At 35.9% G+C, this 26,206-nt stretch overlaps 1 pseudogene; it reads left to right on the top strand.

Moving 5' to 3' along the window:
• The first annotated feature begins 3,527 nt into the window (after window positions 1-3,527).
• Window positions 3,528-3,875, top strand: LOC116567401 (annotated as a pseudogene).
• Window positions 3,876-26,206: the final 22,331 nt, after the last annotated feature.

Here is a 26,206-nt window from a genome sequence, read left to right as displayed (position 1 = left end):
GATAATTTAGGTTTACTTATAATCCATAGCAATGGCTAAAATCAGGATAAATGACTACTTAGATCATTTGTAGCTCATTGATTCAGTTCATCCTCAGATAATTTGGCTGTGTTTTCCTATGGTTTCATGGAAAATAACAGGAAGCATTTTATTTATTGCAATATATTAAAATATAGAAATTTTGCCAAAGGAAAAATTATAAAATGATTAGATGAGTGTCCCTCTTTATAATTACTGAAATCTTGGGAACATGTTTCATTAAATCTGATGACAATGATTTAACTGGTGATAAGGCAATTATATTAAGTTCAAAGGAAGCACATAAAATTATCTTTTATAAAATTAATGTTTGGAGCATGTTTTAATGGTGATATTTTATTACAAAACATATACATAAATAAGAAGGTGAAAAATGGGATAATACTGAGTCTGTGTGGCTCCAAGAAAAACTAATTGTTGCAAAAACATGTATCATAAATATTAAATCATTTCACTTTGTTTTCTCCTAACCCTCTGTTCCTATAAGCTTTCCACATGCAGACTAAAGTCATGCATCCTAAATATTCCAGGATAACAGGGAGCAAGTAATGGATCCCTTTAACAAGGAAACTACTGAGAAACAATCAGGCTTGAAAATCCAGGTATGGTAGCTAAAGGCTCTCCTAAATTAGGAGAAATTCCCTTGAAATATCAAGAAGCAAGCCTAGAGTTATAGGTTGTGTATTGTTGTTTTTCTCAGTATGAAGAAACTGCTGCTTCCATACTGATATTAAAAATAGTTTTGTTGGGGCGCCTGGCTGGCACAGTCAGCTATGCAGCCAACTTTTGGTTTTGACTCAGGTCATCATCTCAGGATCATGAGATAGAGCCGCAACTCAAGTTCTGTGCTCATCACGGAATCTGCTTCAGCTTCTCATCTCCCTCTTCGTCTGCCCTTTTTGCTTACGCTCTCTCTTTCTAAAATAAACAAATAAATCTTTAAAAAAATAATAATTTCACAGAATGATCTTTATATTGGCAGAAAATTACAAATAGCAATGATATTGAAAAAAATGTGTCCATATTTAAATTAATATAAAGAATTTTAATTAACATATAATGTATTATTTGCTTCAGGGGTCCAGGTCTGTAAATCATCAGGCTTACACAATTCACAGCACTCATCATAGCACATACCTTCCCCAATGTCCATAACACAACACCCTATCCCTCATCCCACTCCTCTCCAGCAGCCCTCAGCTTATTTCCTGAGATTAAGAGTCTCTTACAGTTTGTATCCCTCCCCTGCCTCATCTTGTTTCATTTTTTCCCTCCCTTCTCCCCCATGACCCACTACCCTGACTCTCAACTTCCTCATATCAGAGAGATCATATAATAATTGTCTTTTTCTGGTTGACTTATTTCATTTAGAGTAATACCCTCTAGTTCCATCCATCTCGTTGCAAATGGCAAGATTTCATTTCTTTCGATGGCTGCATAGTATTCCATTGTATATATATATACCACATCTTCTTTATCCATTCATCTGTTGATGGACATCTAGGTTCTTCCCATAGTTTGCCTATTGTGGACATTGCTACTATAAACATTTAGGTGCATGTGCCCCTTTGTATCACTGTATTTGTATCTTTAGGGTAAATACCCAGTAGTGCAATTGCTGAATCATAGGGTAGCTCTAGTTTCAACTTTTTGAGGAACCTCCATGCTGTTTTCCAGAGTGGTTGCACCAGCTTGCATTCCCACCAACAGTGTAGGAGGGTTCCCGTTTCTCCGCATCCTTGCCAGTATCTGTCATTTCCTGACTTGTTAATTTTAGCCATTCTGACTGGTGTGAGGTGGTATCTCATTGTGGTTTTGACTTGTATTTCCCTGATGCTGAGTGATGTGGAGCATTTTTTCATGTGTCTGTTGGCCATCTGGATGTCTTCTTTGTAGAAATGTCTGTTCATGTCCTCTGCCCATTTCTTGATTGGATTCTTTGTTCTTTGGGTGTTGAGTTTGATAAGTTCTTTATAGATTTTAGATACTAGCCCTTTATCTGATATGTCGTTTGCAAATATCTTCTCCCATTCTATCAGTTGTCTTTTGGTTTTGTTGACTGTTTCCCTTGCTGTGAAAAAGCTTTTGATCTTGATGAAGTCCCAGTAGTTCATTTTTGTCCCTGCTGCCCTTGCCTTTGGCGATGTTTCTAGGAAGAAGTTGGTCTGGCTGAGGTCGAAGAGGTTGCTGCCTGTGCTCTCCTCAAGGATTTGGATGGATTTCTTTCTCACATTAATTTCCTTTATCCATTTTGAGTCTAATTTTGTGTGTGGTGTAAGGAAATAGTCTAGTTTCATTTTTTCTGTGTGTGGCTGTCCAATTTTCCCAGCACCATTTGTTGAAGAGACTGTCTTTTTTCCATTGTACATTCTTTCCTGCTTTATGGAAGATTAGTTGACCATAGAGTTGAGGGTCTATTTCTGGGCTCTCTATTCTATTCCATTAATCTATGTGTCTGTTTTTGGGCCAGTACCACACTGTCTTGATGATGACACCTTTTTTTTTTTTTTTTTTAAAGATTTTATTTGTTTGACAGACAGAGATCACAATTAGGCAGAGTGGTAGGCAGAGAGAAAGAGAAGGGGAAGCAAGATCCCCACTGAGCAGACAGCACAATGCAGGGCTTGATCCCAGGACCCCGAGGTCATGACCTGAGTGGAAGGCAGAGGCCTTAACCCACTGAGCCACCCAGGTGCTCCAGATGATGACAGCTTTATAATAAAGCTTGAGGTCTGGAATTGTGATGCCACCAAATTTGGCTTTCTTTTTTAATATTCCTCTGGCTATTCGAGGTCTTTTCTGGTTCCACATAAATTTTAGGATTACTTGTTCCATTTTGAAAATAATGGATGGGATTTTGATAGAGATTGTATTGAACGTGTAGATTGCTCTAGGTAGCATAGACATTTTCACAATCTTTGTTCTTCCAATTCATGAGCATGGAACATTTTTCCATCTTCTGTGTCCTCCTCAATATCTTTAATAAGTACTTTAAAATTTTCTGAGTATAGATTCTTTGCCTCTTTGGTTAGGTTTATTCCTAAAGCCTTCATACTGTTTTCCAGAGTGGCTACACCAGCTTGCTTTCCCAACAACAGTGTAGGCAGGTTGCTTTTTCTTCATATCCTCGCCAACATCTGCCATTTCCTGACTTCTTAATTTTAACCATTCTGACTGATGTGAGGAGGTATCTCACTGTGGTTTTGGAAACAGTCAACAAAACCAAAAGGCAACTGACAGAATAGGAGGAGGTATTTTTTTTTTTAACACTGCTGTTATAATCTAGTAATGATTCCATTCATATAAGTACACGTTCAAAACAACCATTTAATTTTGATGGTACTACTATTTAAAATTGCATTTTTGTTTTGGTGACTGTTGGTGGGGGCCACATGGCTGTGTGCTAGAGGTATGACCATTGGTGGCTGCCACCTTTGGGCTGGGCTGGACCATTCTCTCAGAGGAGGCTGAGGAACTGAGCCACAGCCATGGCCAGTACAGTGTTACCATCCAGAATGACCATTGTTTCTCCAGGATTTGTAGGGTGTTACATTTTGCAAGCCATGAAACACATGGAGCCTCAAGTAAAACAAGTTTTTCAAAGCCCACCAAAATCTGTCCTCAGTGGTGGTTATTATAGAGATGGATTTGAACCCTAAAAGACTAAATGAGAAATAGTATTAATGCTAGCCACAAGCCTTGCTGCCAATAAAGAAAAAAAAATATGAGATGCTCATTGACAGATTATGCTTTTAAGTCAACTGGATGAGGGAGGATCTCCTTGCACAGCAGCCAAAATCAACGAAGCTAGATATTTACTAGAAAGTCAAGCTTAAAATGAAGTAAAGGTGTGATGTTTTCAGTTCTTATTAGTTTATGTATATAAGTGCCAGATCTTTTTAAATAAAATGCCTCAAACCTAAGAAAAAATTCCATTTTTAAACTTGGTGTTCATTTCTTGCTGTGGCATGGGAAGGTGGTAATTTGGCAGATTCAAGGCCCAGATTTTCACTTAAGTGCAGAAGAGCATTACAACACAATCATTTTCTTAAAATCAAGTACAAAGCTTTTCTAAGCCAACCTTCTCCTCCAGGCTTTATCTGAGGATACTTTCCACTTGAAATTTCATGGCAACACTACAGTTTATAGAAATATGTAGCTAAAGTAACTTAGATATGAGTTGGGGATGGAGAAATCTTGGAAGAGGAAAAAATCTGTGCAGATATAGGGCCATGAGAAAAAAGGTAAGTGTGTGCCTTCTCGAAATGTTTCATTAGAGTGGTCAGGTTGGGACACAAGTTGCAGGAGCATCAGTAGGAAACAAGTTTACAGTTGAATGAAATAATAAAATGGAACTATTATAATACTTTTGTAACTAATGGTACTAATATAAGTTGAAGTTATTCCTCTGTCTTCTGTTCTTCTTCCTCTTTCTTTTTTTGATAAGAACTACCAGACAGTGTTTTAGACTTTGCTTAATATTGGTATTATTTAATATTTAAAGAATTTATATGCTACAACAATGTATTTTCTTGTACTTCTTTTCTTTGGAGGAAGTTTTTTTGATAAATTCAATTGAGTTAATACAGAAACAGATATAGAGCTTTCAGTTCTTATTTTTTTTTTAATTTTCCCCTAGTTCTTATTTAAATTCCAGCTAGTTAACACACAATGCAGTATTAGTTTCAGGTGTACAATTTAGTAATTCATTGCCTACATCTAATGCCCAGTGTTCACCACTTATGTCAGTGTTGATATATTTTGTTTTTCAAAGAATTGTTCTTATCATTGAAATCTTCAAGGTTGTTGAAATAAAGTTGCTCATATATTCCACTATTACACATGTATTCTTAATAAAATTTGCAAAGAGATCCCTACTCTAATTCCTGATATTAGAGATTTTCTATTTCCTAACTTGCTTTTTCCTTGACCAGTCCTGCTAGTTGTTTATCAATTAACTGATATTTATTTTTTTCAGTTCAAATTACTTTATTATTTTTATGATCATGTTCAATTAGCCAACGTATAGTACACCATTAGTTTTTGATGTAGGGTTCAATGATTCATTAGTTGCGTATAACACCCTGTGCCCCTCACAACATGTGCCCTCCTTAATACCCATCACCTGGTTACCCCATTCTTCCACCCCACTCTCTTTTGGACCCTCAATTTGTTTCAGGGAGTCCAGAGTCTCTCATGTTTGTCTCCCTCTCTGATTTCTCCCATTCAGTTTTCCCTCCTTTCCCCATGGTCCTCCATGCTATTCCTTATATTCCACATATGAGTGAAACCATATAATAATTGTATTTCTTTGCTTGATTTATTTCACTTAACATAATCCCCTCCAGTTCCATCCATATCAATGCAAATGGTGGGTATCCATCTTTTCTGCTGGCTGAGTAATATTCCATTGTATATGTGAACCACATCTTCTTTATCTATTCATCTGTTGAAGGACATCTCATCTCCTTTCACAGTTTGGCTATTGTGAACATTGCTGTTATAAACACTGGGGTGCATATACTCCCTCTTTTCACTACATCTGTATCTTCAGGGTACATACCTAATAGAGCAATCACTGAGTCATAGGGTATCTCTATTTTTAACATCTTGAGGAACCTCTATACTGTTTTCCAGAGTGATTGTACCAGCTTGCATTCCTACTAAAAGTATAAGAGGGGTCCCCTTTCTCCACATTCTCACCAAAACTTCTTGTTTCCTGTGTTGTTGCTTTTTGCCATTCTAACTGGTGTGAGGTGGTATCTCATTGTGGTTTTGATTTGTATTTCCCTGATGGTTAGTGATGTTTTAAAAACCAGAAAACTTTTGTGTTTCTTAACTTGTCTGTTTTTTTACTTATTTAGAAAATAAATCTATGTATTTTTAATATCTGCTATCTTTATTATCTCCATCCTTTTACTAAATTTGCATATAAATGACTCATCTTTCTAGCTGCAGAAGGTGGAAAATTCTATCACTAATTTTAAACTTTCTTCTTTTCTTAAAACATTTATAACTATATATTTCCCACTCAGCACCATCTTTGCTACATACCACACATTTTGATAAGTTGTGTTGTGATTAGAATTAAATTCAAACACTTGTGGGAGAGCATAGAATATTGTATAGAGAAGTTAAATCATTATGTTATATACATAAAAATGAATGTGATATTGGATGTCAACTATGCTCAATTGAAAAAAAAAAGAAAGAAATTCAAAATCTTTTGTAATTCTCTTGTGATTTCTTGTTTTATCATATTAATTATTTAGAGGTATGTGCCTTAATTTCCAAAATTTTGGGATTATTCTGGCTAACAATGTGATTGATTTCAAATTTAATTTTCTGGTGGTTGTCAGAAACTACTCTGTATGACTTCAGTTCTTTTGCCATAGGTTATTGCAATGGGCCATCTTTCACTTACCACAAGAGAATTACAATTAATATTGCACCACTTCATGTGAAATCTGAGAACCTTAAAATAATGTTATGTATGCTATGTATCAATGATGTGATAGATTTTCAATGTATCAATGATGTATCAATGATGTGATAGATTTTCAATCTACTTATATCATAAATCTCAAATTTCAATGCTGCAATTTTAGCATTAAGCCATCACTTTGTTTTAAAGACATTAAGAAAAAAATGTATAGTCTTATTTCTGGTGATCTTCCTTCCTTCCTGTAGATTTGTATTTCTATCTGGTGTCAATTTGCTGTAGCCTAAAAATTCCCGTTACCATTTCTTCTTCTACAGGACTTGAGAAATATATCTTCTTGGTTTTTGTTTACCTAAAAAATAGATTTATGTGGTTGTTGTTATTTTGACTGGATGTAGGAATTTGAGTTGAAAATTTGTTCTCATTTTCATTAATTTGAAGGTCATGAAGATCTTACTACCTTCACTGATGCTATCTGCAGGCAGCCATTACTTTTATCTTTGTTCCCTGAAAAATGCTATCTTTTTACCCTCTGGAAAATATATATATTTATCTTTGGATTTTATCAGTTTGACTGTGATCTAAATATAGCTTTGATTGTTCTTGTCTTGGCTTTTGTTAAGCTCCTCATGTCGATAGGTTAGTGTTTTTCTCCATACCCAAAATATTTTTGGCTGATACATCTTTAAAAAATTTTCTCCCTTTTTTTTCTCTTATTCTCTTTCTGGGAATCTAATTACATATATACCAGACATGCTGACATTGTTTCATAAATCCCCGAGGTTATATTTTAAAAAAATTTTTTTTAAGATTGAGCCATTTCTATTGACATTCCTTAAATTCATCAACCCTGTCTTCTGCCATCTCCAATCTGTTATAAAGTTCATCCAATATATTTTTAATGGACTTTGTTTTTTAAATCAGTTTCAGACTTGCAAAAAAAATTGAAAATACAGGACAAAGAGTTCTCTTATAACACATCCAGTTTCTCCTATTGTTTACATGTTAAATTAGTATGGTACATATATTACAATTAATGAGCAAATATCCATATGCTGTTATTAACTAAAATCAATATTTTATTCATATTTCCTTAGTTTTCACTTAATATTTTTTTTTGTTCCAGAATCTCAACCAGGATACTCTAATATGTGTAACTGTCATGTGTTCTTAGGTTTCTCTGGGTTGTGACAGTTTCTCAAACATTACCTTGTTTTCATTGGCTTTGACAGTTTTGTGGAGTCCTGGCTAGTTTTACTGAAGTATGCCCCACTACTAGAATTTATGTGATGCTTTTCTCACAAATAGATTAAGGTTCTGGATTTAAGAAAGGAAACTTTCAGAAATAAAATATTTTTTAAAATCATATATCAAAACTACATGGTAAAAAATGACATAGGACGTTTGGTGTTGACCTCAATCACCTGGCTACTGCCCGAAGTAGCATTTACCAGAATTCGCTGTAAAAAGTTACACTTTGCCTCCATTTACACACTGATTACTTGAGAAAAATCCCTTTGTGCAGCCACACAGAGACTTATGCTGTTCTTTTAGGGTGGAGTATCTACATAAACTATTTGGATGCTTCTTCATAAGTGATTTCTTACTTTTCTCCCATGGGCTTACTAAATCATTTATCATATCAGCTTGAACTCATGGGTATGTATTTCATACTTTAGGCTGTAATCTAGTACCCTTAATTTCTTTTGTTGCACAAATTGTTCCAATTTTAGACATTAGAAACCCTTTTAGTTAATTATCCAATATATTTCTTTTTTTTCATTGCTATACTATACTTTTCTTTAAAGTTCTTCAAGGTTTTTCAATTCCCCTTGATATCTTCTCTTTATTAAATAATTATGACCAATACTTCCCTTATATCTTGACATATTTATATAATAGTCTCTTTAAATTGCCTGTCATCTAATTCTAGCATGGGAATCATCTTAGGGTTCTTTTGTATTGATTGATTGTGTCTGGGCTATGTGTCACTTTTTCCTCATTCTTTGCATGTCCAGATTTTTTGTTGATCAGTAATATTGCCATTAATATTTTTAGAGTCTCTGGATTCTGTTATTTACCTAAGAAGGGTGTTATTATAGTTTGCTAATTCAAATACTGAGCCACCAGCAAGAGACTTATCACTTTTCTTCTGGAGACTTGGCTTTATATTTTGGTAGGCTGTATCTTTTTCAAGTTTACTGCAGATCTCTTAATTAAGGCATATAGCATTTTCCTACCATATGACCCACCTGGGATTTTAATGGAAAGGTTGAGATTTATCCTAGATCTTCTTACTTAGTAGGACTCATACCTAAAACTTTATTTCCTTCAATGGACAACAAAATAAATTTTTGTATTGCATTTTTACTTTATAGTTTGGGTTATCACCAATTTATTTGATTATTACTGGATTCCTCTGTACATATTCAGTCCAGGGTCAGTCAAGAAGCTGAGAAGAGTTTATGCACAGAGTTTACATAGAATTTCAGGCTCCTCTCTTCTGTGACTAACTTCCTTCCTGGGATTTCTTCCCTCAGTTTCAAGTCATTCTAGCTCCATATCTGTCCCCTGATACTTCAAGCTTAAAATAGTACTGTTAGTCTGAATAGACATTGGAGTCCCTCAGGAGGAAAAATATTAAGCGGTGATCTCATCACTACCATTCTCTTTTTCAAGGGCTAAACTTTATCCAGCTTTTGTCCACTTTTGTTTTGTCTCCAGGGCCTTCAAATCTGTTTTTGTTATATTTGTTTAAATTTTTAAAATTATCTGCTTCAGGAGTGGCTTGATACAGGTTACCTTGCAATTTCTGGAATTAGAACTACCATTTGGTAGCTTTTTCAGTGATATTCGAAAAACTTTCTAAAATCCTGGGATACAGTGTTCAAGTGAACAGTTAACTTTTGTCATAGAGGTTTTTAGTAACAAATACAGAGTTTTTGCAAGGGAATAAAATATTATGGAAGAGAACGTTTCATGTATATTTTTCAGAGGGCATGAAACAGATGCTAGCAAATTTCATAGCTCTCCTATTGGGTCTATTCTCTTTAGCAAAATGTACTTGTTTTTCTGTTTTTATTTAAAATTACAAGCTTCACTACTACTATAAGGGCTTCAGTATGTAAAGTGCTGTGGGTTTGGAGAGAAAAAAAATTAACACATGGATTTGAATCACTGATCTGTTCATTGCTAACTAACATTATAGCCTCAGAAAACTTTTAAAGTCTCTTTGAGATTTTGTTCACATGTAGAAACAGGAAAAATACTATTAATGACATAGTTTTGAACAGAAGACTCAATCCTGGAATATAATTTTTACCTTATAGCTGGTTTTATTCCCAAACATATGTCATACTTCTCTCTTCTAAGCCTACTTTAAGTCATGGAAAAAATTGAAAAGTTTTTGATTTTTAATTTATATGATTAATTCCAAAGAAGTTTGACAAGCAAGGTACTTACTGCCTTGTTGTTAGTCTTGCGATAAGTGCTTTAGAACTAGGAAGACTTAATCCTATATCTGGGTCTCGGCCAGCTGCTGAGGAAGCAGGAAAAAAAGTCCAGCTCCCAGGTTGGGAGGTTATCAAGTGATAGGCAGGGTGTCAGTATCTACCACTTGGCGGAGAGGAAGGAGTTGGATAAAGAAAAGTCTGGGCTGATAATAGATATTGAAAATGATTCAAAATTTAATAAACATGTAGCTTGGTCTCACATTTTTGTTGGAAATTCTAATTTAGGTTGTTATTAAGCAATGTTATTTTTAACTAAAGAGGAAAACTGGTGAAAAAATTGTAAAAGTTAGACTTCACATGGCATTACTCACATACCAAAATTACTGAGGCTATATCCTAAAGTAACCCCATTATCTGCCTTTGGTGAAAAAAGTAAAATGTAATAAATAAGAAAGAATCTGGATATGAAAGTCACTTAGGATGTGATACAGCTGTGGAAGACAAAATAAAGCGGAAACCTCGGAAAATTCTAGGGTAAAGCAACAATTCAAAACTACATGCAATTATTTGGTAGATTTACTAGAAGCAACATGCATTAATGTATACTCCATATGAGTATATTTTCCATACACTGCACATTCACTTGTTTAAATAGACTGAGACTTGTGTATCTTGTGCTATTTTTTTTTATTGTTGTTGTTGATATTTTAATTTTTGCAGCCATTTGAATATACCAAAGATAAAGATTCTGTATTATAAAGAATTTGGCATACACATCTTGGTTTGAAATATCCCAAAGTTAGGAGAAGCCTGCTACTCTCTGCTTAAAAATATTTACTTAAAAAAAAAATCTTAAAAACAACAACAACAACAATAACATTCTCACAATCACTGGAAGAAGATATTTAATGGAAAAGAAGGGAAAGTCAATAGCCCAGTGAATTATAAGTAAATGAGGATGAGGTTCATTCCAATCTTGATTGCTATGAAATAGCAATCTTTACCAGAATGCTGGAAATATAGAAGAAGGTCAACAAATATTTACAAAATGAAAAAAAAAAATGAATGACTGAAATATGCATAGTTTCTTTGTGACAGAATTCTAAGTGTTTATTGATGGAAAATTAATTCCTACCTATTTCCCTGTATTATATTTCTACTTTTTCTCTATGTCGGCAAAAAAGGAACTATGACTATTGCCATAAAAGCAAAGCTACCAGATATTAAATCCTAGATTGAGAAACACCAATCTGGAGATAAACTTATGCAGATTTGCATGGTAGTACAAACAGACGCAAGGGTATATTCTATCCCAGAGGACAAGAGAATTTTGAAAGAAAAATGGTGGGAAACATATTTTATTTTCCCAAGCCTGGAAATAAACCCTACAGAGAAAAGGGAAGCAAATATTTGAGCCCATCCTATTGTCTGAGGGATATTCCATAAAGTATGAATCTATTTGCTCACCATTGCTCACAGCCATTTTAGGACTGTTTGAATCAACAGACTGATAGATGTGCAGTAAACCAGAAATTGTATGATTTGCGTATTGTTCTTTCTTTCCCTTCACATCGCTCATTGTCAGTGCAGAAGAATCTTCACTTCATTAATGCTGATGAACTGAGAGAAGAGAAGGATCCAAAAAGGTCACAAAGTAAGCTGAGGCAACAGTGCAGGGATCTCTAAGGCAGGTTGAAAGATTTGCATCCAGGGATGAAGAATGCAAGCCATGATGGGAATCAGAAGAGAGATATTATAATTCTAAAGTGGGTTGGAAGCTTCCATACTTCCCAGGAATGTGGGGTGAATAAATATTGGCTCTTCCTACTCTTATTCCTCTTTCTGAAAGAGAAATTGTATACAGACAACGTCTGGGTGAGACCGGAAATTAGAACTTGTCTCTGAGTGTGACTCTCATTCTGGGTTCTTTCTGTTTTTTCCAGGTCTGTCTAATAGCCTCTTCCTCATTTTAGAAAAATTACAGTTGTTGGGTCTGAATTTTGGGGCAAGTAAATAATATCTAATGGAGTTACATACTTGGAAGTCCAGTTTAGCCTGGAGTGATGCTGATTTCTCCAGTAAGTCTTTTCTATAAGAAAAGATAATATTTTGATCTGCCACCCTTTTGACTCATTTTTACCTCCAATTGGATTTGAATTTAGGAGTGGGGTGGAAAGAGAAAGGATGATTGAATCTGACTTTATATTGTACTGTTCATCTACTTTTTTACCCTTATTTTTGCCATACTTTACTGGGTATGGAGTGTACTTTACCACAGCATTACTGCTGTGCTTGGCCATGTGACTGTTTTGGTGAGTGGATTGGAGAGGAAGAGATAGCGAGGCAGTAAGAAGACCTTAGGGGCAATATCATGTGTTTCTTGTTCTCTTCCTGGAAATCTGCCATCCACTGTGAGAAGAGCAGATCCCAGTGAGCTTCTGGGGCCTGGCCCCCATTGGAACAGACTTGAACTCACCATACTTCCTATAGCTGGGGTGCCCTAGTTGACCCCATGCATCCATGAGAACAATAAATGTTTATGTTGTTTTAACTCAGTAAGAATATGGGGTTGTTCATGATGCAATTAATACTCCTACAAAGAAAAAAAAAAATCCTTTTACAAAGAGCCTGAAACCTCAGAGGTGATGCCAAGGAGTTGCCAGGGAACCAAATGTGTACCAACAAGTGAGTTCCCATATTGTTCCTGCCAAAAAGCAAAAGAGAACAAGAAGCAGGCCTCTCCCTTCCCACCACCAGTGAATGAACAATCACCTAGAAGAACTTGTCATTTTTTTCAGCCGCTTGGAAACGCTGAGGGTTGGGGCAGAACTGGGAGAGGTAAAGAACAGATTAACATGCCAGACAATTCTGATTTGATCTAGGAATTCACAGAAAAGGACAAATAGAAGAACCATAGTGAGCTAGTTTAAGGAATTCATACTAGGCTAACAGAGGCCTCAAGTCAGAAATTAACTTCAGATCTAGAAATAAAGAAAATATATTACTTTGACACACCCAAATAATAAACTATGAATCATATGCCCAGCACATTTTTGAGCAAAGAATAATATCTCAAGTGTCATTGTATTTAGATGTCCCAAAGAATGGATTTCCTAAAGTCACTTACAAGGAAAAGAGTCAAAGGCCCACTTCCATGGCCATGGATTATTGGTTTTCAGTGGTAACAGCTTCTGTGACCTATTCCATGTCTGTTCACATGCTCAGCCGTCTTTGTCTTCTTGATGTAGAGATTAACTGCCATCTTTCAGTGAGTCTGGGTATACTCAGCTCTTCTGAGGATCTCAGATATTGTCAGGAAATATCAAATAAACTTGTTCCCTTTGATTTGGTCAGGGATCATATAGGTTTAGGTAAACCTGTAGGTTCTAAAGCCACACCTACATAGAGATTTTTGATTTTCCTTTTCGAGATGTAGTCTCTTTCTGTGCAGTTTTGTCAGGGAAGTATTTTTCTAATGGAATGGAAGGTAGAGTTTCTTAAATATTGTCATATTGACTGCTATGGGCTGCATGTTTCCTAAAATTCTTATTGTTTAAATCCTAATGCCCAATATGATGGCATTAGAAGATGTGGTCTTTGGGAGGTTCTGCCATCATTAACAGATTAAAGTCTTGTAAGAGGATTTAGAGCCTTAGCCCCTTCCTCCATATGAGGGCAAGGCAATAAGGCACTAGCTATGAACCAGGAAGAGTCCTCACCAGTACAACCATGATGGCAACTTGATCTTGAACTTCTCAAACTCCAGAACTATTAGAAATAAATTTCTGTTGTTTATAAGCTACCCAGGTTGTGGTACTTTGTTATAGCAGCCTAAACTGACTAAGATATTGACACAGTCCCATTCTTTGGAGGCCACATCTCCCTGCTTTTTTAGTGAGATGTCAAATCACTGATCAATCCTATTTTCAATGCAATGACCTACATTTTATCTCACCTCTTTCACTCTCTGCAGAAAAAAAAACAATAATAATAAGCTCTCCTTCCCCAGATGAATCACATTTAAGCCTCTGGGCATCCGAAAACAATATAAGTAATAGTCAGTTTACTCCCATGAGGCACAGGGGCTCATTAAGAAAATTAAGAACACACATATGAAACAATCTCGACAGTCACCATATGCTATGTTGGCAAAATTAAGCCTATTTATCATTCTATCATCAGTATAATCTGAAATATTAAGCAGATCAAGCATTTTTGAGTTTCACAAGCTAAGGAGAAAAGAGGACATGAAGTGCTTAATAGAGCATAATTGAGAAATTTCTATTTCCAGGCAAACCTTGAAGGTATTGCCACCATAGGCTGAAATGCTTATGTTGTTGTAACACTCATTTTACATATCAGTGTGTCTGAACAATGTCATTGCTAGCTCCATCCCTCTAGGAATCCACCTAGGTGTTGGCTCTGGTAACTTCAGAAGAAAGGGCTGTCAGCACTGCTGGCTGAGCACATGAGGCCAAATAAATATTCATACTCTGCTCCCTGCATGTGACACTTGAGTTGTGAAATCGATGTCCACATTTCAAAAACAACATCACCCAAACTTACCTCTTTTACTCCAAAGAGGTAGCCATCTAAAAATACTATTTTCTTGGCAATTTAAGGTTTCAAAGAAGAGAAAGGAGAAAATTTGGAGATAATGAAATTATAATTTTTTTGTTCTTAATAATGAAAAGAAGTCAAATGAAGATCCTGAAAATCAGTCAAATGTGTCTCTGGTATATTAAGAAGGTGTTAGAAGGAAATACAATTTTGTTTATAGACCTTCCACTGTTGTACTTTTCGTTAAGCTGTGTCCAAATACTTTGCTGCATACTGCGTAGCATTTTTAATAATCTTCTTTTCAGGTTTCTGTTAAAATATTTTTGATGAGTTGATCAAAACAATGAAATCTTAAAAATAAATGAAATCTTTCCATTTGCAATGATGTGGAGGGAACTAGAGGGTTTTATGCTGAGTGAAATAAGTCAATCAGAGAAAGACAATTATCATATGATCTCTCTGATACGAGGAAGTTGAAAGGAAGTTGAGAAGCAGGGCAGGGGATTATGGGGGTAAAGAAGGAAAAAACATGAAACAAGATAGGATGGGGAGGGAGACAAACACAAAACAAACTAAGGGTTGTTAGGGGAGTAGGGGTAGGGTGGCTGGGTTATGGACATTGGAGAGGGTATGTGCTGTGGTGAGTGCTGTGAAATGTGTAAACCTGGTGATTCACAGACCTGTACCCCTTGGGCGAATAAGACATTATATGTTAATAATAAATAAGTAAATAATAATAAATAATAAATAATTCTAACAATTTAAAAATCTATAAGCCTATGCAATATGGCTCAAAAATGTTTTATTAACATTGCCAATTTTTTAAGAACATAATTTTAGTTTTTTTTAAATTCCTCATCCGGTACTGATTTTATCTCTTATGAAGAATGTAAATAAAGACATCTAAATTGTGTAGAGGAGGTTTAAAATTCTCTAAGTTAACTCAGAAAGCTCAGTATATTGCCTACATAATATTTTCCTCTTTTTAAGTATAAGTGTAAGAATGCTACCAAATTGTATTAGGATCTTATATGAAGTAATTGTATTCATTTTCAGTGTTCCAAAGTGAACATTCTTTCTGTCATATCTTTCCTTTGTTGTGCAAGTTCACATATTCTGGCTGCTGAATTTCATATCAGAGGTGTCACATACTTGTATTGTGTACATCCTTGAAAATTTCCCCTAATAAATGGTGTCAAACAAAGATAAGGGATTGCATAACATTTTCAAGTATATGAGAGACAGAGATCATTTCTAGGTTTTTTTTTTTTTTTTTTTTAAACAAGTGGACAAAATCTCACACCTACAGTTTTGTTGGCTTGTTAAAAGTCCCATAGCCGCTCTACAAGCAGGGGTAGAGCAAAGGGTAGGAAGCAGGTTTAGTAACTCCTAGTGATTTGGCTTTTCACTGTATTCTTATCTTTCATCTTCAAATTCACCTCTTTGAGAAAATGTACTTTGGTTAGAGAATATTACATTGTCAACATACATCTTTAGGATTGTTTACATTACAATGGAATTTTATACTTAGATGGGTAGTTTATATTATATCGGTAAATTGAGTATGCATGTGCACACACAAATACACATATACACACATTTTGACACGCTGTGATGAGAAATTTTCAGAGAGAATAAATTTTCCTAGATAGGCATCACACTGCTGTATTTAGGCTGGATAAAACACACACACACTCAGATGTAACCTGTTATAAGGGCATAACCGCATGTAGAAGAAAGTGCTCAACATTTGGAGTCAGATGTTCCTAGATTCAAATTCTGCTGTATTCCCTTACTTCCTCTCTACTTCTTTCTACTTCTCCTTCTTTCCCTCCTTTATTCTCTTCTTTCTTTACTTCTTTCCTTTCTAAATGATTTACCCAAATAGCTCTTAGGTACCCAAAATGAGAAATAAGGCCTGGCCTGGTAAGGATCAGGGCCTGGAGAGGGAAGTGACTGAGGAGGGAGAGGGTCCAACAAGATTAAGAGATTTCGTACACACAGGAGGACTGAGCAGCAAGTAAATGTGTTGAGAATAATGGGAGCCTGGCTTCTCACAATCTTTTAAAAATAAAGAAGACAGACTGTTAAAATGAGTGTTGGTGCTAGACTAGAATCAGAGATATTGGTCTGAACTCATAGTTTTCAATACAGTAAAGACAGACACAAAAATAGATACAGATGTAAAAAAGTATGTGTGTGTGTGTGTGTGTGTGTGTGTGTGTGTGTGTGTGTGTATTTTCTAGCTGTATTCACTAAGAGGGTCCTGGGCTATGTTGCTGCAGCAGCAGATAAGCAAACCTAGATCCACAACTTTGGTTTCTAAATACTAATTCTTACTATCAGGAACTGAGTTTTTTGTTTGTTTGTTTTTTTGTTTGTCTTTGGAGAAATTGCTCCTTGTAGAGCTAGATTAGGAAAAGTACAAGAAGAAATATCTTGTTTGATATGAAGATGAAGTACTCAAAGATTGTGGGGACATGTCAAAAAGACACAGACTCCAGCTTTAAAAGGTTCCCATGGACCAAATCTGGGAAAAAGTATGCGATCTTATTATATCTCTATGAATTAAATAGAAATCTATGAGTACACTATGAAATAATACACAGATAAATGGGAGAAGTGATAGCTCTGACTTATAACTTACCAGCTGTATACATAGAAGAGATGATGAAATTAGACTATCATCATCTGTTTCTTTTCTTCCTCAAGTATGTATGTATGTATGTATAATTTTTTTAAAATATTTTATTTATTTGGCAGAGAGATATATGGTGAGAGAGGGAGCACAAGCAGGGGGAGTGGGAGAAACAGGCTTCCCACTGACCAGGAAGCCCAATGCAGGACTTAATCCTAAAACCCTGGCTTAATCTTTGTAATCCCTGAAGTAGAAAATTTTTTTACAGAACAAAAGAGATTAAATAGCCCATCTCCTCTGTGATTACTACCTTCTATTGTTAATCATTCTGCAATATATTGAACACATACTATGAGCCAAGCGCTTCTATCAGCTGTGAAAAGATTAAATGATTTTTTGGCCAAATGCTCATGAGAATGGGAATCATCACTAATGACTCTTCTATTAGGACCTGAGCATCAGTGTCAAGTTTGATGCCAATGTGCATACCAAATCCACTTCTAGTTAAAAAAAATGCTGCATTTCCATTTATTTAATAAATATTTCTTAAATGTCAGACACTGTCTTTGGTGTTAGTGAAAAACAGTGAGTAAAAAAATTAGTCTCTATCATCATTTCCTTATTTTTTATTTTTATTATTTTTTATTATTTTTAAATATTTTATTTATTTATTTGAGAGAGAGAGAGAACTGAAGGGAGAAAGAATCTGAAGTAGACTCTGTGCTGAGCACAGAGCCCCCAGCACAGGGCTTGATCTCACAGGACCTGAGATCATGACCTGAGCTGAAACCAAGATTCAGATGTTCCGCTGACTGAGCCGTTCAGCCTTCCCTACCATCATGGCATTTACAGTCTAATGGAGACACAATGTGACACAAATATGTATGCAATTACAGCTGTAGTAAGTGCTATCAAGAATAGTTACCTAGTGGTACAGGTCTGTGAATCACCAGGTTTACACACTTCACAGCACTCACCAAAGCACATACCCTCCCCAATGTCCATAATCCCACCCCCTTCTCCCAAACCCCCTCCCCCCAGCAACCCTCAGTTTGTTTTGTGAGATTAAAAGTCACTTATGGTTTGTCTCCCTCCCAATCCCATCTTGTTTCATTTATTCTTCTCCTACCCACTTAAGCCCTCATGTTGCATCACCACTTCCTCATATCAAGGAGATCATATGATAGTTGTCTTTCTCTGCTTGACTTATTTCGCTAAGCATGATACGCTCTAGTTCCATCCATGTTGTCGCAAATGGCAAGATTTCATTTCTTTTGATGGCTGCATAGTATTCCATTGTGTATATATACCACATCTTCTTGATCCATTCATCTGTTGATGGACATCTAGGTTCTTTCCATAGTTTGGCTATTGTGGACATTGCTGCTATAAACATTCGGGTGCATGTGCCCCTTTGGATCACTACGTTTGTATCCTTAGGGTAAATACCCAATAGTGCAATTGCTGGGTCATAGGGCAGTTCTATTTTCAACATTTTGAGGAACCTCCATGCTGTTTTCCAGAGTGGCTGCACCAGCTTGCATTCCCACCAACAGTGTAGGAGGGTTCCCCTTTCTCCGCATCCTCGCCAGCATCTGTCATTTCCTGACTTGTTGATTTTAGCCATTCTGACTGGTGTGAGGTGATATCTCATTGTGGTTTTGATTTGTATTTCCCTGATGCCGAGTGACATGGAGCACTTTTTCATGTGTCTGTTGGCCATCTGGATGTCTTCTTTGCAGAAATGTCTGTTCATGTCCTCTGCCCATTTCTTGATTGGATTATTTGTTCTTTGGGTGTTGAGTTTGCTAAGTTCTTTATAGATTCTGGACACTAGTCCTTTATCTGATATGTCATTTGCAAATATCTTCTCCCATTCTGTCAGTTGTCTTTTGATTTTGTTAACTGTTTCCTTTGCTGTGCAAAAGCTTTTGATCTTGATGAAATCCCAATAGTTCATTTTTGCCCTTGCTTCCCTTGCCTTTTGCGTTGTTCCTAGGAAGATGTTGCTGCGGTTGAGGTCAAAGAGGTTGCTGCCTGTGTCCAACTTTTGTAGCAACAGGGACAGGACTGGAAGAGATTATGCTGAGTGAAATAAGTCAAGCAGAGAGAGTCAATTATCATATGGTTTCACTTATTTGTGGAGCATAACAAATAGCATGGAGGACATGGGGACTTAGAGTGGAGAAGGGAGTTGGGGGAAATTGGAAGGGGAGGTGAATCATGAGAGACTATGGACTCTGAAAAACAATCTGAGGGTTTTGAAGGGACGGGGGGTGGGAGGTTGGGGTACCAGGTGGTGGGTATTATAGAGGGCACGGATTGCATGGAGCACGGGGTGTGGTGCAAAAATAATGAATACTGTTATGCTGGAAATAAAAAAAATAATAATAAAATAAAAAAATCTAAAAAAAAAAAAATAAAATAAATAAATAAATAAATAAATAAATAAAGAATAGTTACCTAGTAATTCATAATGGATAACCTGGTATGAAAGTTTGTTTCTTTCAGATGAATAGAAATGAGTCTTTATTAAATCACTTTCAGTATCAGGAAAATTAAACTCTTATAATTCTCTTTATAACAAATATCATTGCTTTGGTCGCCTTAAGTAAAGGACATTTTATCATAAAATGGTATTTTAACTTTACTCAAATTGAATTTATGATGCCTATGACTTCCCTTCATATATACAATGGAAGAGGGTAGTAAGATTAGCGAATACTAAGCTATATTGCTAATTTATCTTCTTTAGTTTGTATTGTTTGGACACAATATATCCACCGATATATGTCCACTCCTTGGCTTATTACAGTCTCCAATCCAGCAAAATACAAAATGCATATTTGGTGAGCATTCATTCATATCTATAGGATGGCAGCTAATGATTAGGTTTCAATACTGACATTTAATCAGTCTATAAACAATTAGCATTGTTTATAGAATTAGATAACATGCCATCATGGCATTTATACTGAAAAAAGATCAAAATAAGGCTGTTATTTACAAACACTTTTACAAAATATAACTTTTCAAGTGGGAGTTTAAAAAAATGTCTATTTGCTCTTCAGCATACATAGAATATTAATTTTTGTTATACTGAGAAAAAGCTGTTGTGTGTTGGGAAAATAATACTTTAAAAAATAATTACTAGAAATTCCCACCAGTGTGACTTTTGTCCTTTCAATACTAGCTCAGGTCAAACAAAGCTTTCCTAAAGAAGTGACATGGGCACTGAGATCTGAAAGACAGATAGAAATCTAACTGGAAAAAGAGAGAACAGGAAACAAAAGGGATTTGCAAGAAAACAAAGGCCCTCTCCATGGAGGACCCATGGTGGAAAAGAGCTAATATGAGTGGGGCAGAGAGTGAGTGGGTGCTTAGCACAAACGTCCTCTGAATTTAGTCAGAGTCAGATTGTACAAGGTCTTGCAGGCCACAGGGAAAGTTTCTACTCTAATTATAAAATAATAAGAATGTATTAATGGGTTTTAAGTAAAAGATATCTTTTAATGATCAAAGAGGAAGTTGGCGGGACTTGTCTGGTGCCCAGAGGAGAGGTCTGACAGGGGGGTGTGAACTTGGGAATACCAGTTAGTATGTGCTTTATAGATGAAGCCAGAGTATAGACCAGATTGCCAGGGACAGAGCCTAGAATAAGAAGAAAAGAGCCAAGGCCCAAATCCTGAAAAACTCTAACCACTAAGGGTCCAGATTAGGAGGAGAATGGGATAAGAAAATGAACAACCAGTAAGACAAGTAACAACAAAAACACAACCAAGACAAAAACAAATCTGGGAAAAAGTGGAGGTTAAAAGTAAAAACAACAACAACAACAACAAAAACAAAAAAAACAAAAGGAGTGTTTTTAAAAAGGTGCAGCTAATCATGTAATAAGGCTGGTCATCACTGGAATGTTAAGAGGGTGTTAAGAGAGGTAACAACAGAAAACCCTCCACTGGATTTAGGACCACATTGAAGCTGTTGGTGACTTTAGCAAGGGCTGTGGAAAGAAACATTGAAAGAGGACACACATTGTACTGGATCAAAAAGCAGGTAGAAGGTGAAAAAAAAAAATCAAGACTAGCAAGACACACTTGTTTCCAAGATATTTGGTTGTGAACATGTCAGGAAAGTATGACAATACAGGGAAAAATGTAGTCCTGGAGAGAGAGATTATTTTCTTTTTGTTTTAGATACTAAAGACTTGGATTTATTTAAACACAAAGAGAGAAGGATCTAGGTAAATGGTGAAGGGGAGAAAACAACGATTAAATCACCTAAGACTAGAGAGAGCACAGGTTCAGTGCATAGACAGATGAACAGGCCTTGATGGATTGGTAGGATCTTTTTTTTTTTAATTTTACAAAAGTGAATAAGGACCAATAGGGGCAGGTGTAAGAAGGGGGTTTATGGTTGATGGCTCATCTCCTTTCTGGTTCTGTTTCTGTCTCCATCCCTGGAAACCACCAACATGTTTAGGGCCTCTTTTCTTATATGTAAATTAAAGAAGTAGGGTAGGACAACTTAATCCTTATAAATTCCTTTCAACCCTAAAATTCACTATATTGTTTCTTATTTTCAATTCTGGCAATACAGATGAGTTTTATATCTTGCATACTGCTGAATTTTACATGAACAGTTGGTTTGGCTTCATTTTTGGCCAAGTGTGTAGTTCATAAAGATCCTGCGTGTGAGCTGTAGTGAACTAAAACGATTTTTTTTGTTGTAGTTGTTCTCCCTGATTGTACTCACTGATGCAAGCGGTACTTTGTTGTGGTATTTTGATAACAATGAGGGATAAATCTCTCAAGAAAATGAAGGAAAAGTTTGGAGAGGATTTCCCTTTGGTTCTAACCTCACTTCTCTGAGGTTGGAACTTCAGACCTTGTTTCTTATAAATACTTTCCAAACAGCTTTATTGAGGCAAAACCCTGGGGTGCCTGGGTGACTCAGTCTGTTGAGTGTCCAACTCTTGATTTCAGCTTGGGTCATGATCTCAGGGTCATGGGATCGAGCCCCAAGTGGAGTCCCACTCAGGAGAGAGATTCTCTACCTCTGCCTCTTCCCCCCACCGTACATATTTTCATTGTATACAATTTGGTGAGTTTGTGTGTCTGCATGCACCAGTGACACTGTTAGGATGACTATCAAAAAGTTATGTGCTGGCACATAGTTATATGACCACAAAAGTTATGTGCTGGCAAGGATGTGCAGAAAAGGAAAGCTCAATATGCTGTAGATAGGAATGTAAAATGGTGCAGTATGGAAAACAATAAAAAACTAAAAATAGAACTAGCATATGATCCAGCAATCTCACTCCTGGGTATATATCCAAAAGAACTGAAAGCAGGATTTCGAAGCAGTATCTGGACTCTCATGTTAAATGCAGTCTTACATACAATAGCCAAATTCTTGACAGGTAGGAACACACAGACCTTTCACTGATGACTTTTGAGAGTCCCAAATCAAATCTTATTAATGGTTGTTTAAATTTACTTTTCTAGATGACCCCAACTTGTCCAAGGTATTTTTGGAAAGTAGTACTAATAATGATTAAAATTCATTTTGTGACACAATCATAAAACTTAACAATTGGCTTCAATATTTCAGAGAAGGATGAAATTATGTAGTTCATGTTGACATTCACAAATATGTTTAAAGCCATCACAAAAGACATGGTGACGTCAGTGTGGGCTGAGCGTTTGTAGTTTTGCTTCTCATGGTGCTGTTATTGCTGAATACATTTTTGAACCATCTAAACCAGCCTAAACATACACTTTCCTGACTTCCTTATGATGTCAGTAACAAGACTACCTCCTATGGAAGAAGAAACATGTCTTCCTATCTTAATGTAATAACACCTTATAATCCAGAAATTGCACTACTGGGTATTTACCCAAAGAAAACAAAAATACTGATTCAAAGGGATACATACACCCCATATTTATGGCAGCACTATCAACAATAGCCAAATTATGGAAACAGTCCATGAACTGATGAATGGATAAAGAAGATGTGGTGTATAGGCACAATGGAATATTATCCGGCCATCAAAAAGAGCGAACTCTTGCTATTTGCAACAACATGGAGAGAGCTAGAGTATGCTAAGTGAAATAAGTCAGAAAAAGACAAATACCATATGATTTTATTCATCTATGGAATTTAAGAAATAAAACAGATGAATGCAGGGGGAAAAAGAGAGAGAGAGAGAAAGTGAGGCAAGCCAAGAAACAGTCTCTTTAGTACAGAGAACAAACTGATGGTTACCAGGGGGAGGTAAGTTGGGACATGGGGGAGTAGGTGATGGGGTATACCGCTGTGATGAACACTGGGTGTTGTATGGAAGTGTTGAATTGCTATACAGTACGCCTGAAACAATTATTACACTGTGTGTTAACTAATTGGAATTTAAATAAAAACTTAAAAAAGTAAAAATTAAAATAAAATACTGGGCAACGTTGATGACAAGATTTTCCCTTAAAGCAAGGGACTAATGACTAAGAATTGACAAAGCAACTTTTACACTTTATAGCTTCATTTCACATCTCCTCTTTGAATCCCCCTTCTAGTTATTGTTTCTTAGAATTATACACACACACAAATACTTTTATCGACATGATGAGTCGACAGCTTCATGTATTTTACTTGATGTTCAAGTTCCATAGATATTCAAAAAGATGCTTAGACAATTTTCCTGACACTTTTATTTCCTTTAAAGAATTCTCCTTCAAATTTGCCAAGTCTATAATTCCTTATTTTCTAAATTAAGGATGTTTTATAATTTACCCAAGTAATTTAGGTTTTTACAGTCCCCTTATTAACTCATGCTACTTTTTAATTTCCTTATTAAGCACACATGGTGGTTTTGAGCCACCAATGGAAATGCCTGGGGCACTATAGGAAAGTGTACCTTCAGGATTATCATATTTTCATTTACAGGTTACTTCTGAACAGTATTTGAAGAGGGCGCTGCCTTAGGCAGAATAAGAATTTTCATCAGTGAATACAGATGAAGCACCAGGGGGCAGGCTTGGATCACAAAAGTTTGTCAGCATTCCCTTCCCTTGGAGAGAAGTGAATGTCTCATACATCAAATAGTAGTGCAATCACTTTGATTTACAAATGGGATTTTTCATAAGAATAAGCTATTTGTTTCATATCAATAAATTCCAGAGATTATAATTCACATAAAATTTTACAATTTTTAAAATAAAAAACTAAGCTCTCTTAATTCCAACTTCTTATTTAATTTTACTTATCATACATATCTTGGTAGGGATAAAAAAATACAGATAGTACTGCACTCTAAACATTAATCCATATAACAATTTTTTGTAACCCTAACCAAATAAATAGAAAATACTTAATGGGATATTGACAAAATAATTTGGAATCTTAGTTCTTTAAAAAATATTTACTTTTCTCTCTATCTATGCTATAATATGGAAAACTTTGATATGGTTGATGTGCAAAAAGGAAGAAAATCCCCAGACCCAAAGAAAAACAATGTTACCATCTAGTGTACTTCTTTTAAGATGTGTGTTCTCATCAAGATGTTTCTGTCTATCCCAATCTACCTGATTCTATTTTTCTTTTAATAACTCAATGTTAATAGTTTTTCTGTCATTGAATATTTTTCCACACAGTAATGTGCAACTTCATAGTATTGTTTGTATCCATGTGCATAATTCATAAGCTCAATACTCTATTTTAAATTTAGATTACTTAGAACTTTTGAAAAGTTCTTTTAAAATAAAGATAACATTTTCTTTGGTTTCCCAAGTAGGGGGACCACAATGCATATAACATTTTTCATATTTAGATTTTTTTAATGCATTGATAAGAACAAGATAGTGTAACATCAGCATGAAAGACAAATTTCAGATGAGGACAGCACACTAATTGACTGCCTCTTGAAGAAAGGTGATTCACAATTAAGAAGCCAGTTTTCGGGGTGCCTGGGTGGCTCAGTGGGTTAAGCCACTGCCTTCAGCTCAGGTCATGATCTCAGGGTCCTGGGATCGAGCCCCGCATCGGGCTCTCTGCTCACTCAGCAGGGAGCCTGCTTCCCTCTCTCTCTCTGCCTGCCTCTCCATCTACTTGTGATTTCTCTCTGTCAAATAAATAAATAAAATCTTAAAAAAAAAAAGAAGCCAGTTTTCACACTCATTTTAGGTAATAGTTACCTAATTCTCTTCCTTTGGCATTACGTCAAACCATATTTAATAACCACTTGCCAAAGTAAGTCATCTGAAATGCGGTTCCTCACTATGACTAAGAATATGATCAATTTTTATTCCCATTATTTAAGTCATCCTTATTTAACGCCACATCACTTTAATGGAAGGCTTCCCCACATTGCCCGGGATGTTTCTGCATCAATGCATGTGTGTGCCATTGCCTATAAAACTAGAGTGCTTAGGGCCACTCCTGAATATACAGAAGTAAAATTATTTAAGACTGTTGTAAATAAATAGTTTTGGAAACTACAACTCAGCTTTAACAGTTTTTGTACTGATATGCATTGTGAGAGTAATTGTGGAATTATACAACCAATGATGACAATCAGTGCTTGGGTATATTCTTTACAACATCTGTATGCCCCAGATTCCTCTTTTGAAAGGACAATTGGCCAGAGATCTTTTTGCAAAATTTCCGTGAGTCTTAGAAGTGTTTGTTACAATGAACTTGTCCTGGGCCCCATTAATGGACACTGAAAGTATAGGTGAGGGCGCCATACTGTGTAACATTCAATGGCTCCAAAATCTTAAGTTCAATAACAGGGGACAAAGTGACCTTACATTTGATGTAAACCCTTCCTTTCTTGTAAGGATGGAGAGTAAAAATAGGCATTGGGTCTAAAATGTGTCACTTTTAGATTTTCAACCCCAGCTTGAGTGGTCATGAGGGGAGTCACATACTGAAGTTAAAACATGCCTTCTCAGATCTCTTTGCCTCCATTAACCGTGGTCAAAAATAGTCCCAGACCCTCCCATGTGGCTGTTAGGATATAAAACGAGGCAATCACATTGACATACTGTTTGACAACTCCAAAGAAGGTAAACATAGTTA

The sequence above is a fragment of the Mustela erminea genome, chromosome 1 (genome assembly GCF_009829155.1).
Source record: "Mustela erminea isolate mMusErm1 chromosome 1, mMusErm1.Pri, whole genome shotgun sequence".
NCBI classification, from domain to species: domain Eukaryota; kingdom Metazoa; phylum Chordata; class Mammalia; order Carnivora; family Mustelidae; genus Mustela; species Mustela erminea.
The sequence above is the reverse complement of the archived record's forward strand: the minus strand, read 5'-3'. Positions and strand labels throughout refer to the sequence as shown.